Genomic DNA, 14,689 nt, shown 5'->3' with positions numbered 1-14,689 from the left:
GTAGTAAGATTGGCTTGAGATTAATTTCTCCGATAGGCAAGATATAAAAGTCGTCACAAACATCTTCGTCTCATCATTTGTGATTCCATAATATCTTGTTTCGCTAATCGATTAAGATCGTTGTGAGGTGATTGATATTTCTAGGCTGTTCTTCGGGAATATCAATCTGGTATATCAATGGGATCCTGTTCACCTTGATTCATCAAAAGACAGAACAAAACTCGTTGGTATTTTTGTGGGAGACATATTTATCTATTCCTGTAGACTTTTCTGTGTGATACAGATTTGTTTATTAAATTCTTCGACTTTGGGTCGTAGCAATTCTTAGTTGTGGGTGAGATCAGCTAAGGGAATCAAGTATGTCGTATCCTTCTAGGATCAGATACGTAAGGAGCGCAACTGTACCTTGGATCAGTGTGAGATTGATTGGGGTTTAACTACAGTCCAGACCGAAGTTAGCTTGTAGTAGGCTAGTGTCTGTAGCGGCTTAATACAATGTGTGTTCAATCTGGACTAGGACCCGGGGTTTTTCTACAATTGCGGTTTCCTCGTTAACAAAACTTTTGGTATCTGTGATATTTCTTTTCTGCATTACACTTTGTTTTATAATTGAAATATCACATGTTGTGCGTTGAATCGACCAATTGGTAAATCCAACCTTTGATTGTTGATTGAAATTGATTGATACTTTAACATTGGTATTTGGTGTCGTTCAAGTTAATTTATCTTGTATTCAATTAGACTCGCAAATTGCTATTTTCTTGAGTAAGTATTGAATCGAGAAATTGAGATATAACTCCTTGATATACTTTTCTTAAGATTGAGTCTGATTGTCTACCTGATTCTCTTGAAAGTATATTGGAGTTAGTCCATACATATTGCTAAGCGAAATATTGGGTGAGGTTGTTAGACTCCCACTTTTTCATTTGGTATTAGAGCAGGCAAACACGTTTAAATACCTAATAAGTCTGTGTTTGTAGCAATCTGACTCCGTGGACGGATGATTATCTCTTGCGGTTGCGCACACCAGAATGTCTTCCAAAGCTTTCAATTATTCCAAATGTCTTGGGATTTCCTCAAAGGATAACTCCTTAGCTAATTCTTCTGAATCCCGAGGTAGAAAGGATGGTTTGTCAAACTTTGATAGCATTTCCTCAAATGAGACATTTGACACTCTGTCAAAAGCTGAAATGGATCTCACCAGAATCTCAAAAAAATCTACTGTGTCTATTGATTTCCATAATCATGCTCAGCTTATTGATGAATTTGAAAAGTCTCTTGGTCGAAAACGGGAACTCTATAGTATCATTGAATCCTTCTCCAAAAATATAGAAAAACTTATTCAAGAAACTACCCTTCAGCGTGAAAAGATTAGTGTTCTTGAGAATATTGTTAAAGAGGACTCAATTAGAGAAAAACGTTTGATCGAGACGAATTCATCTGATCTTAACAGAATTCATGTTGAAAATGAGAAACTAGGTACATCCCTTATTCTATCCCAAGAACAGTGCAAATCTTTAAAAAGGAAAACTCTGTTTTAATGAGAAATTCTTTTGTACTGATGATCAATTCTCAGACAGAATTACAGTACATGAAGAGATGTTCTCCAAAGGAAGTTTCTGCTAAGAAGTGTTTACATGACTTGCAATCTTCTAATAGGGCCATGAATTTAAAATAGGATCCTGTTAATGTTTCTCCTCCACGAACCTGTTCATTCTGTGGGAAAAAGAATCGCTATGTTCATCATTGTTTTGCTAGAAAGAAACAGATTTCCGATCTTCAAAATCTACTTATTTTAACCTTCAACAGAGTAAACTCTCTAATGACCACTACAATGGATTTCTTCCCTGCAGAAAAACGGGATTCTCATAAAATAGATTTCAATGGTCTCTCATCTTGAAATCCCCAAAGGAATCGCGTTCCTTCAAATGGTGCAAATTCTTACACCACAAAAATACACATTCCCAGTATTTATGAGAATAAGTCTGGTAAATCCAAGTCTAGATGGTGGAAACTTGTCTCTTCCAATCCTCTGGAACCAATTTCTAGAGGTCCTAGACTTAATCCTCAGAAGAATATTGTTGATGGATCACCTGACAAGGTTATGTTGAATCCTTATGGAATAAAAAATAACCGAAAGAAGGTAAGGAATACCAGGTTCAAACCTTAAGATGGAATTTACAACTCATCTCTCAATGCACATAATGGGATTACATCTCACTTGACTGCCTAATATTACGCGTTTTCATTCTTGCATCTAACTTGAGGGATGCAAGAATGACTATTGGGAGATACTCAAGTCTACTATAGTTTTTTATTTGTAGTGTTTGACTATTCTGTTTTCTTTTGATGTGAAAGTAGAGTCTCTTGACTCCTTGGTGCTATGTAACTCACTCTTATCCTATGATTAATTTTTTTTTAATTATTTAGCCATGATGATGAGGTATATACGAAAATAGAGGTATTTTATTCTTTTCGAATCTCCTCTGTTATGTTATTTTCAGCCAGTCCACGAACGTCCGTGTCTCTCTTGGGAGTTTAGGGTTTCCACAACAAGGGTGTATCTCTCTTGCTTGAAAACATATATACTTCTTATATTATTTTTCCTTCCCTAATAAAAAGAAAAGGGGGGGGGGGTATGGAAAACTCCTCAAGACCTCTTCAATAACTTGTCTTCAAAAGGATGATTGAAAGGAAAGAGTATAACTGCTGGGTTGGAGAATCTGTCAAGGATTTAATTCTTTTTCAGAATGACTATAGGGTCGAGTTTGCAAATCTTCAACTGCAAATAAATCAGCTCATTGATGGTCAGGCCAAAATTCTTGATAATCAAAACATCTTGATCAGGAATCAGAAGAAGCTCATCATGGACTGTTTCAAAGCTAGGCATCTTGCCCGCATTGTTGAACAAAAAGTTAATGTTCTCACTCACGAACATAGGGTCTCTACGGTCAAAAACTCATGATTTCTGAGTTTGATACCATGATAACATTCAATGAATGAATGTCTACATTGTATTAGAAACGGTTTTGATAATCAATTTGATTAAAGAGAAAGATTAATGATTACAGAGATGGGACTGAGTTTATATATTCAGCAGAACTCGATCTCTCAACTCAATTACTCACGTACGACAGGCACTCTCACAATACTATGCTCACACACTTTCACTCACACACGCATACATGACACAGTCATGCTATTACATAAGACTAACGACTTAACCGCCACCACCACACCGCTGAATTGTATCTTTTTTCTTACAATTTAGTTTTTTTATATACACGAATATTTATTATTAATCTCTGATGTATATACAAACTTAAGTGGCTACACCATTGTGTGTATATATAGCTTTTTTCCCTAATCAGATCATAAGTGGCCTTCTTAATTGAAACTTTGTCACTTATTACAAACAGTAAGGATATATATACGTACAATATTTATGCTACATTTAAAAATGTAAAAGATTTCTACTCTTTTACATTGAAAATGGACTAAAAAATCCTAATTTAATGTATGATTCGATTCTTGAAACTGAAAAATGATTTTGGTTTTCTTCCCATCATAGTTTTATTCTTCTTAGTTGACGAAGACAGAAAAGTATTCACTGTAGCATTATATATTAACTTTTACGAGAAAATTTCGACTATATAAAAAGGCCCTAAAATCAAGTTCGCACAAGGTCCCTTTCGACTCAGGATCGACTCTGCTCAGGGTCCTCTCTCAATAACAAGATAACTGGTGATGATCCCAAATGTATAACTAGAAACTGTTATCATCATATCTTATTAAAAAAATGTCAAACTTACCATGTAATGTTGAGCCATTATCCAAATTAGCGAATTACGTACATGATAACATAATACCGACATAAAAGAATGAGGTCGGATGTGGTACCACTTTGATAAAAACAAGCTTCAGAAGAAAAAGGCTCACAAGCTATTTCTAATCGACTTTCTGGAATTTATGACGCTAACTGAACATGACATGAGACTCATAATAAGAATACTTGTGAAGGCTCAGACAACGGTGGATTGGGTGGTGGTGGTATATCTGTAATGGGTGTGGACCCCGAGATTAAAGATTGGGTTAGTATCCTAAAATATCTCAAAGAAAAATATAAGCATATTCCCCACTGTTTTTGGAAGTTAAAGAAAAATATGTGGGTTTTAGAACCTTTATTATGTGTCATTATGCACTACAATAATCACCCATATGCTGAGTTGGTTGGCTAAAAGCCTTATTATAATCCACCTGGGAACTACCAAGTTTTAACCGACGGTCAATATACTAGAAAAACAAGAAGGCGAAGTGGTGAAAGCTGGTTATGGCACATGTTAGAGCACTGCTCGGTCGAACTCGCAAGCGTTGCTATCGCAAGCTTGTTTGTCAAGTTTAGTTGATCAAAACTATAGTCTTGATTTCTAGTCTACTTATAGCTATGTCTCAGATTAAGATAGAATGTGTAGTTGAGCTTTAGACTTCACGACGTTCATCAATTGAAGACGAAGATCTACTGAGGAGAGCTTGGAAGAACTTCATCAACAAAAGGTATATGGAGACTAAACCTTATCTATCACTCAGAAGTCTATTCTATCTTACAATGATACTAAGTCGTACAACTATATAGATTTTTATATTATACACATTTGATATTTTGAGCTGAGTTTATCTCGCGTATCTATTTCTCGAGATATATATTGGAAGCTTGTTGCTTTAACTATGTTCATCATTATTCTTGACGAGTTTAGTTGAAAAAAGTTTATTTGTTGGAAACTAAATATTAATTCAAAAGATGATCATGTGAAAATTGCCTTGAAACATCTTACATGATTTGTGTGAGACAATCATTTGATATCGACTTGGAAAGTTTCATATTGATCATTCGATCACTTGAAAATTACTTGAAGCTAGTGGTTTGTGTGAGACAACCATTGTCATTTTCTAAGGATGTTTCAACGATTGAAATGGGAGTTTAGAACAGTTGACCATGTCCGGATACAACACGATATGCATACCTAGTATGTGAACTGTATTGTTATGATTCAGGTCCGGGAACCTTGTTTTCTTACCTAATATGCAAACGGTTTTAACTGTAAAGGTTCGGGAACCTTGTTTGCGTACCTAGTATACAAACGGTTTTAACTGTAAAGGTCCGGGAACCTTGTTTGCGTATCTAGTATGCGAACGGTTCTATATGAGTTGGGTCCGGGACGCTGTTCGCGTACCTGGTTTGCGAACGGCTGGACATGCCAAGGTCCGGAGCTGTTGTTCGCGTACCTGGTTTGCGAACACAGTGGTTAAAGTTCTAAAATCGGCTAAGTATGATTCTCATACTCACGAACTAAAACATTTATGAATTAAGGAATGCAATATTTGCAAACCGTGGCTTAATGTTCATGAATTGATTCTTGTATAAGTACTTTGTACAGTTACAAATAAATCATATTTTGTTTCAGTTTGTTTGTATGTATTTATATGAGATAGTGAATAATTGAACAACTCTATTTGAAACACAATTAGATTCATTTGATTATTTTTCATATTTGATCTAGAAGTATTAGATGAATATAGTTAACTTAAAAGTGTTCATATGGCTAACTTCGGTTAGCTGTTATTGAGCCAACTCAATATACACGTTTAGGTACGATACCCATATCTAAATAAAGGTATATTTCATTTGTGTGTAACAAGCTAAGACCATCTAACGGTGGAGATTAATTGCTTAATTTCTAAGCAGACTTAGCTTGAATCTTAAATCTAACGGTGAATATTGAATGCTTTGTTACTAAGCTATCTTAGCTTTGATTGTAAGCAACCCTGATTTGAAAGATTATATAAGGGAGAACTCTAGCAACTGGAAAACCTAATCCCAACACTTTCCCGTGTCCTAGTTGCGTACTAGAGTCGATTCTCCTTTAACCTAGGTTTTTACAAAACAATATTAGGTTAACGACTTGAAGAATTCATTTGGGATTCGTGAAGCCAGATCTAACTATTTTCTATGTAGGTGCTATTCTGATCTTAATTGTTGTATTATGTTGAGTACTATCTTCTCTAAGATTTGCTCGAGATTTATCTCCGATAGGTAAGATATAAAAAGTAATCACAAAGTTCTCAGACTTTGTGATTTCACAATAACTTCTTTTACTAAAATATAGTTAAGTTACTATGAGGAAATTGATATTTCTAGGCTGCTCTTCGGGAGTATAAGACCAGATTATCAATTGGTCCATGTTCACCTTGATTTATCAAAATACGGAACAAAACTTCATAGGTACTTCTGGGGGAGACAGATTTATCTATCAGAATAGAATTATCTATGTGAGATAGATTTGTTTATAAGTCTTCGACTTTGGGTCGTAGCAACTCTTAGTTGTGGGTGAGATCACCTAGGGAATCAAGTGCGCAGAATCCGGTGTGGTTCTAGAAGTGTAAGGAACGCGACTGTACCTTAATCGGTGTGAGACTTGGTTAGGGCTCAACTACATTCCAGTCTGAAGTTCACTTGTAGTAGGTTAGTTTCTGTAGCGGCTTAATACAAAGTGGTGTTCAATCTGGACTAGGTCCCGGGGTTTTTCTGCATTTGCGGTTTCCTCGTTAACAAAATTTATGGTGCCTGTGTTATTTCTTTTCCGTTTTATATTTGTTTATATAATTGAAATATCACAGCTTGTGCGTACTTCAATCAGTTGATAAATCCGACCTTGTTTATTGGATACAACTTGATTCACACTTGGGCATTGGTCTTTAGTATCGCCCAAGTTATTTCTCATATCAATCAGGCTCGCTGGTTTCTGTTTGTTCGATTTATTGATCGTGTTGAGAAATAGAGATAAAGCTCTTTGTTATATTTCTTTATTGAACTCGCTTTTAAGTTGGTGCTCTCCGAATGATATTGGAGTTTAGTCCATACATATTGTCGAACAAATTATTGGGTGTACATGGTTGTTATACCCCCCGCTTTTTCAGCACATTCTAGGCGTGTACTTTTGGGCCGTCAACAAAGAAACAATTCGTAAGTATCCTGTTGTAAAAATGAGACTTCAATTAGCAGTGAAGTTTAAGACGGTACGTAACTTTGAAATTAAATGGAATTAGTTCTTGGAAATAACAATATTATTCAGGTTATGGAGAAGATGAAGCACAAAAAGTCAGATGTTGTCAGAAATCTTGATAATCCATCATCATCTAGCGATAGTCGTCAAACTCATATTCTAAGAGAGATCAGAGAATTGATAACTAAATTTTTTAGCATGGCTGATGTGAATTTTTATTGGCTAGCTAAAGAGGAGAACCAGGTTGCGCATTTACTTGGAAGGATGAAGATCAACCACTGGGTTACTAAGGTACTGGGAAAGAAAGCCTTTTTGAAGACCGGATATTGTATTTTTTTTTAAAAAGAACATCCACAACAACCCTTTTCTTAATCATACACAACGAGTGATTTATGATGATAATCATTACATAAGGTTTTCCTTGTAAACAGTTCCCATTATGACTTTGTGCATGAGAAGATACGTTACTAAAGGATCATTGCTAAACTCGACAAATATCTTTATTATCTTAATGTATTTATTCTGTACATCCATAATTATAAATATATATTTTTTATGTGTTAATCAAATAAACAATAAACATATAAATTTGACAATCTTTCTTGAAAAATGTTAGAAAGTTATATGAGACCATTTACAAACTTGTAATGTTTTCCTCACTACATTACATTATCTTTAGGTAACTATGGAATGTGTTGTCAAAAGTAGTACTCCATAGTATCATTTTTTTTATAGTAACTTTTCGCCATTTTTTAAAAAAAATCTTCAATTGATTATTTTTAAAGAATAACAAAGTAACTAAATAAAATCCTCAACTGATTGCTTTATTTTATAATTAAAGAACAACAAAACTACTTAATATTTATACTAAAAGCGCCAACTTAACACAAACAAGAAACTAACATGCCCCGATAATAAAAACCAAGATAAATTTACGAGGCAATCTCCGTAAATATAAATTGGCCCGAACTTACAACTAAGGATCAAGTTGTGCAAATGGGTAAATAACCACACTTTCTTATCCATAAAATAGAAAAGGCCAATAAAAATAAAATCCGTCAAACTTTTTCAAAGTGCTAAAGAAGAAATGCAAGGGATGAAAATGTCAACAGATGCGGAATTGTGATTTATATACCCATGTACATTTTTTCTAATAGGAACGGAAGATGTATTTCTGGGACTTAAGTTTTTAGATAAGTTTATCCCTAATTAGATTAAAGCCAAATTAATAAACCAGAAAACATGATATTGAGTAAACTTAGAGCTTCTCCAATGAAATGTATGTGAAGATAAATGTCTAAATCCACATAGAATGGACATTCATTTTTACTAAAATTATTCTCCAACCCTAACTTCTTAAATCAAATCGAAGATGACATGGCTTAAGTTTTGTCAGACATCCTCGGGAATTCACCTTGAGAAGACATTCATCTTGAGTATGTCAAGCTATCATAGTCCATATATCAATTGTAACTAATGACGGTAAACTACTTAGTTGGGAATTGATCTAGAGATTTCTTAAAGTAGATATTTCCAGGAGAGATTGAAAGTTACGGAAGGAAGGAAATGCAAACCTTGTTGTTTCACTTTGGGGGATCCAAAATGAAAGATAGAGTGAATTTAGTGTGTGTTTGGTAACTTGTATATATATGGAAGCACAAAGGGTTATTGTTGTAATCTTAAGTAAGAGCATCCTTCAGTATACGTAACCACATTTTTCAGCTTCCCTGGCTACTACTACCTAGGGTTTCAATTGTCACCCCTCCTTAATCTTTAGGTAGCCACACCATAATTTTTCAGCTTCCCTGGCTACTACTACCTAGGGTTTCAATTGTCACCCTTCCTTAATCTTTAGGTAGCCACACCATAATTTTTTTTTTCTTGTTTTTTTCTTGCAAATCAATGATTCGATAAAAGACTAACTTGAGATATTATAAACCTGTGATACATTCCACGTAGAGCCATCTAATGTGGAAGAAGGTTTCCTAGCATTAGATTTATCTACTTCTAGTATTTGGAAAATTAATAAAAGGGATTGATAAACCAATTTAAAATATAACTAAGAGTTTTTGTTTGTTAGCAAGAGTGTCTGCTACATCATTAGGCGTTCTTGGCACAAAAAAGAAACCTAGAAAATTTGAGCAAGATTTAACAAGTTATCTTTTTTCCTCTAACTGATTGGGTTTGGGTAGCGGCCTGAGTCCGACTTTTGTGTATCAAAGAAAAAAAAAGGTTAAAGTTTAATTAAACACAACCTACCTTATTACGGTTTTACACGACCAATTAAATAAAACGATCACTTGCATCATCTTTTTTCTTCTCTACCTAAATGATATTTTAATGGAAAAAAAATTTAAAATCAATTTTCTAACTCTCAATTATTGGGGAAAATTTTCGCACCATTGAATCGGTTGTAATCCACAAAACCCCTAAATTATCAACTTTCAAAATGATGGTACCAATCAAAACATAGGTCAGACTTAGTCTTCCTTTAATTTTTTTGATTAAATGTTCTTACTTTTAATGATATAAAGAGGGACGTTCCACTCATATTATCTAACATCTTATTATAAAATCCAAATAACAATGGATTTAAAACTAATATTTTACCAATATGTTTCTATTATAAATCTCCATATTCATGCAAAATATTAGTAACAAACCCCGACATCTACCTCTTTGAAAATTAGTCATGGAAAACCGTTAATATTCACCGGCTAATTTTCAAAGTGCTAGATGGATCTTACCAACAAAAAAAAGGTGTTGGATGGCATGTTATCCATCTCATAATGCCCTAATTGTTCATATGAATGTATAGAGCTTCGTAAGAGGAATATATTAATAATATTTTAGTTTCATATTAGTTATTGTACGTTTGAGTTTATAGAAAAGAAATGGCGTCTAAAATGATAAATAGTGTGAAAATGATTATGGGAGTGGATCCTCCGGTCCCTCTAATTAGGGGCGTCGAAAATGATAAATAGTGTGAAAATAATTATGTGAGTGGATTCTCCGGTCCCACTAAAGTTCTAATATGAATCTCAACAATATCATTACAGAAAAAATCCGGTACACGTGAGCCCATTCCCCCTAGCAAACCCAACCAACTAGGCTAGCCCCTCTACTGATCTAATTGTTATCCCAACAGAGTGATTCTCATCTCCCTCGAGGAAGAGAAAACAGGAATCCAACCCTCCTAGTGGTATTCGATCTTCCCACCTCTCGTCCGCACTATGTACCCATAATAAAAACGGGATAACAGCAACGGAACGGCGACGACATGGGCATTTCGTCGTCTCTCCGAGACTAATGTGTAAAATCCAAAGCAAAGCCCATGGACGGCCCAATGTTTGGTTCATTGGCATATAGGAGAAAAAGGACCGCAGAGTTTAGGGCATAATTTTCAGATTTTTCCCCAAATTTGACATACGATTCTGAGCGGTGAGAATGGCGATTGAAGATGCAAAAGCAAAACTGAATGGTTTAAGTGTTTCAGACGAGTCAACGACAACCGAAGAAGAAGAAGAATTTGTTGTTCCAACCAAAATCGAAGAAGCAGGAAGGAAATATTGCTGTGCTAAATGCTATCGCTCATACGGACGAGTAACCCATGTTGCTTTAGAAAAGAGAGTCACCCTGGAAGTAAGATAATTAGATATTCTTTCCCTTTGATTCCCTTAAATAGTGAAAAAAGATTCCTAGATAATTATATCCATATCTGATAATCAATCACTTTGCATCATCTACCAATAGACTACCATAGTATTCTTTTAACTATTGTGCAGATGGATATTGATGAATTCTATTAATATTTGTACTAATAACAGATCATTGAGCTGTTGTCATATGTATGTATATATTGATTTATCCAATACTAGCTATACTAGCTAGGTAATTGGTCAATTGCTTCTGGTTACATATCATTTCACTGATTTTTTCCTCTATGTAAGGTGATTGTATCTGTTGGAGGTTATAGTTTTACTTAATTAACCTATTCATACATAGTTTACATTGCGTGGATCTGAGAAACTGATAGTTATTTTAAGTTAAAATGTTTTTGATCTGTTTAGAAGTAAGATATTCCTTCTATGAATCATTTATGATTCAACCATATCCTCTTAGTATTTAACCAGGAGTTGATTTTCTGATTGGTTTAATCTGTTCAATATTATCTTTTGAGTAGTTGTTCAAAAAAAGGAGAGTCATGCATCACAGAAGTATGATATTCTTTCTTGAATCGTGTTGATAATTGTATCCATATCCTAATGTTTATGTTTAATGAACCAGCCAAATGCTCTTGTGTCTGGCCGAAATGGACGGAAGGACCAATTATATTACACTAATCGTTATCCTGGGTAACTTCCTGAAATAGTGGGATGGTACTTTGTAAGCATCTATTATCCTCTACTGCAATTGGATTAAATGTACATATACCTCTTTGCTTGCTTTGATAAGTTGTCTTTCGGTTTCTAGAGAATTGCTGGTCCCTTCAAGGTTGGTTACGCTGGATTCTTTTTGCACTGCTTGCAGAGCGCTGTCTTAGTACGCAGCATTCTGCAGTCCGTTGCAGATAGCCTATACCCTCCCATGTATACAAACTGGCCCAGCTTTGCACTTGTTTGATACCACCAATGTGCCCTGGGTCCTGTAGCTTCTGCGAGTTCCATATTTACCTCTAGTTTCTGCGAGTTCCATATTTACCTCTGATCAGGAATTTGACACCTAGAAAGTGCAGTGTACAGAGTGGTACTATTTATTCTTCATTTTAATTATCATCTTGTTTTTGTGACTTTGTTATAATGTCTAAGGTGATATAATGGCCCGATGGAGTTCTGCTTGCATCTCACATATTCTCACAAGTTCTTCTTATCTCTGCATTTACATCTGAACTAAGTGATTCTCACAAATTTTATCTTGCATCTTAACTTTTCAGACTGCAAAAGGGACAATCATCGTTCACTAGTGTACTGGTGCGACACATTGATGGACAGGTGATTTTTTCACTATCTCATTGTCACTGATACTTAGATACCTCTAGTGCATGCGATATACCTCGATGGCCTTGTACTTAGATACCTCTAGTGCATGCGTTGTACCTCTATGGCCAAAGTTGAGGTGTTCTGCAACATATTCTTAAAATGTATCATTGACATGCATTTGCGGTATTTCTGTGAGCAGTGAAAAGGTAGTTTTGTTAGATGATGAAGAGAATGAAGTAGCAAGAGATTATGACTCTGAGATGCCGAGAATGGCCTATGAACTGTGACGTTGTGGAAAGCGTATGAAATAGTAATTAAACAGGCACATAAATGTCACTAGGCAACATATGTGATTTAAGCTGTTATGGTTGGTTTATGTACAAAGATTATCAGAATATCTCTTCTTTGTGCTTTTTGATTGTTGTGTACTTCAAGTTATTAAGTTGGGGAAAGTAGTTTGTTGCTTCTTTATGATGTTCTCTAACTTCTGTTTAAATCAGCCAGCCCAAGTTTGGTTCCTCCTTTCTCTATTTAGCTTTTCTGAAGCATTTCTCTATGTTGGTGCACAAACCAAATTCCTTTTGAAAGAATCTAACTTTCATTAATAGATTGGTTTTGTAAAAGAAATGGATTTTAATGCCAAGGAGCCTACCTGTAGATTCCCTCTGCCCACAAAAAAAAAAATATTACGGGAGAAGTGGTTTTGGACACGTTGTTAGGAATTTTTGTGTAGCAACTAGTGGTCGTGGTGGGCAGAGGTAATCTACAGGAAAGGTCCATGCTGATCGAGTCCAATTCAGAACTTCGCTTAGCAACTGGTTTTGTTGTTTTTGTTTCTTTTTTCGTCTTTGGTTTTAGTTTATTAACAATTTCTCCTTCTAACAGGTTGCTTTACCTGGCTTTTATTCTTGGGTGCATCATGGTGTTGATGAAATTTCTGAGGAGGATTCTATTTGATTACCCGGATGTTTACTCCTGTTACAGGATTGTAAGCATCATTTCATTTATTTGAGATTTTAATTTATCATTATTATTATTTTATTTTTTGATTTCTTAATTTCAAAGGATAAAACCATTCTGATTTATAGGCTTAACACTCACATGGTAGCGTGTGGAGGAGCAATATCTGAAGATTTGGTAGGAGAGTCGTTAATGGTGAAATTGCAGATGGGAAGATTTTGGCTCCCTTGTTTTGCAACTACTGCAACGATAAGGTGGGTTTCCAGTGGATTAATGAAGTGCACGGAGAACAATATAACCATGGATTGCCTCTCGCAGATATGAGCTCAATTTTCAGATACTCAGGTAATCTAATAAATTCGGTCTCACTAAAAACTAATATGATTGGGGTTTGCTCTTGGTTACTTTTTTCTTTTCTTTTCTGGCAGTCGTTTGTTAGGAAATAGTCCACAAGTCAGACGAGATATGCAGCACAATGTCTGTACAATTAGTAGGCTGATCTTCGGGATATACCTTCATTATTAGAGTTTACACACTTTTCTATGCTTTCATTTTATGAATGAAATCTATGAAAACAAGACTTTGGTTTATGAGTGATGAGTGAAATCTTTGAAAACGAAAAACCGCCTTATGCAATTTTCCAAAAGTTTAAGGTACTTGCGTTTAGTAACGGAAACAAATTGTCACGGGTGAATGCAGTTTTAGGTAATGTGAGATATCATCATGTGCTATTGGGTGAATCTCTTAACCATGTTAGTTAACAGTTATTTTTGTTTGCTTGTCTTTGACAATGACACACCGTTCTATGCCTCAGTCATGTAGAGGGGATGTAGATGTTTCTGCATGTTCTCATTTTGGATACTGCAGAAGTTTTATGAGTTCCTTCACTTTTATCTCTAATACTATCGGCTAAAATAGAGAAGAACAATGATCCATGTCTTATTGAGTTTGCATTTAATTGTGCTGAAAATGTAAATTTTAATTTCCTTGGAATATTGCTTTTGATATGTTATCTTAATGAATTTGTTCTCACTGCAGGTGCAGATGATTGATTTTTGGCTGGGGATAGAAAGTGTAGTACTAGTATCAAAGGGTTATCAACATCTTACTTGACATACGCATTACTGTTATTAAGTTTTTGATTATCTTGAACATCTTACTTAATTCTCTATACTTCTAACTAATAGATAGCTATGCAGTTATATTTACTTTTAATTGGGTTTATAAGCCCCATATATTGCATAAAAATGACACGTAAGTGAACAAGGTTATTTGTAAAAATGGAGCATAATCTCAATCTTTGGGTATCTTGTTATTTTACTTTATGGTTTGTTAATTGTTAGTCGTTTACCTTGCTGGTGCTAATAGCATATTTTTTTTCCATCAGTAAAATGGCCATTGGCACTGGAAGCTATCAAATTTTAACTGCATATTTCTGAAAAAGGAATGATAGGCCATACCTTCTTTGCTATATTTTTCCCAGTGCTTGCAGGCCATTTTCGCTGCAGCTGTCTTTTAACTGAAATTTGATGTCTCCCAAAGTCTGACTTCAATTTTGCTACGAAGTAATCCCAGATAGACCTTGCGAAAGAGCAATGCAGCAACAAGTGGCATACAGACTCATCAATTAGCTAGTCTACAGAGGCAACATTCCACTACCTCAATGTCGGATCCTCTCTTAGAGCTTCT

General features: G+C 35.0%; 1 long non-coding RNA gene across 2 annotated transcripts; it reads left to right on the top strand.

Annotated features, from left to right (window-relative positions):
* Positions 1-10,426: 10,426 nt before the first annotated feature.
* On the top strand, positions 10,427-14,307 carry LOC113332376. 2 transcript variants are annotated; one of them, XR_003351467.1, is made up of 7 exons: positions 10,429-10,703; positions 11,349-11,447; positions 11,535-11,807; positions 11,995-12,052; positions 12,926-13,028; positions 13,129-13,345; positions 14,039-14,307. It is a non-coding gene; the product is annotated as an uncharacterized LOC113332376 (long non-coding RNA). The 2 variants fall into 2 exon arrangements; XR_003351466.1 differs by having other exon boundaries at positions 10,427-10,703; positions 11,349-11,807.
* The last annotated feature ends 382 nt before the right edge of the window (positions 14,308-14,689 follow it).

This window comes from Papaver somniferum, unplaced genomic scaffold, assembly GCF_003573695.1.
Source record: "Papaver somniferum cultivar HN1 unplaced genomic scaffold, ASM357369v1 unplaced-scaffold_131, whole genome shotgun sequence".
Taxonomy (NCBI): Eukaryota; Viridiplantae; Streptophyta; class Magnoliopsida; order Ranunculales; family Papaveraceae; genus Papaver; species Papaver somniferum.
This window is presented reverse-complemented; position numbering and strand designations above follow the sequence as displayed.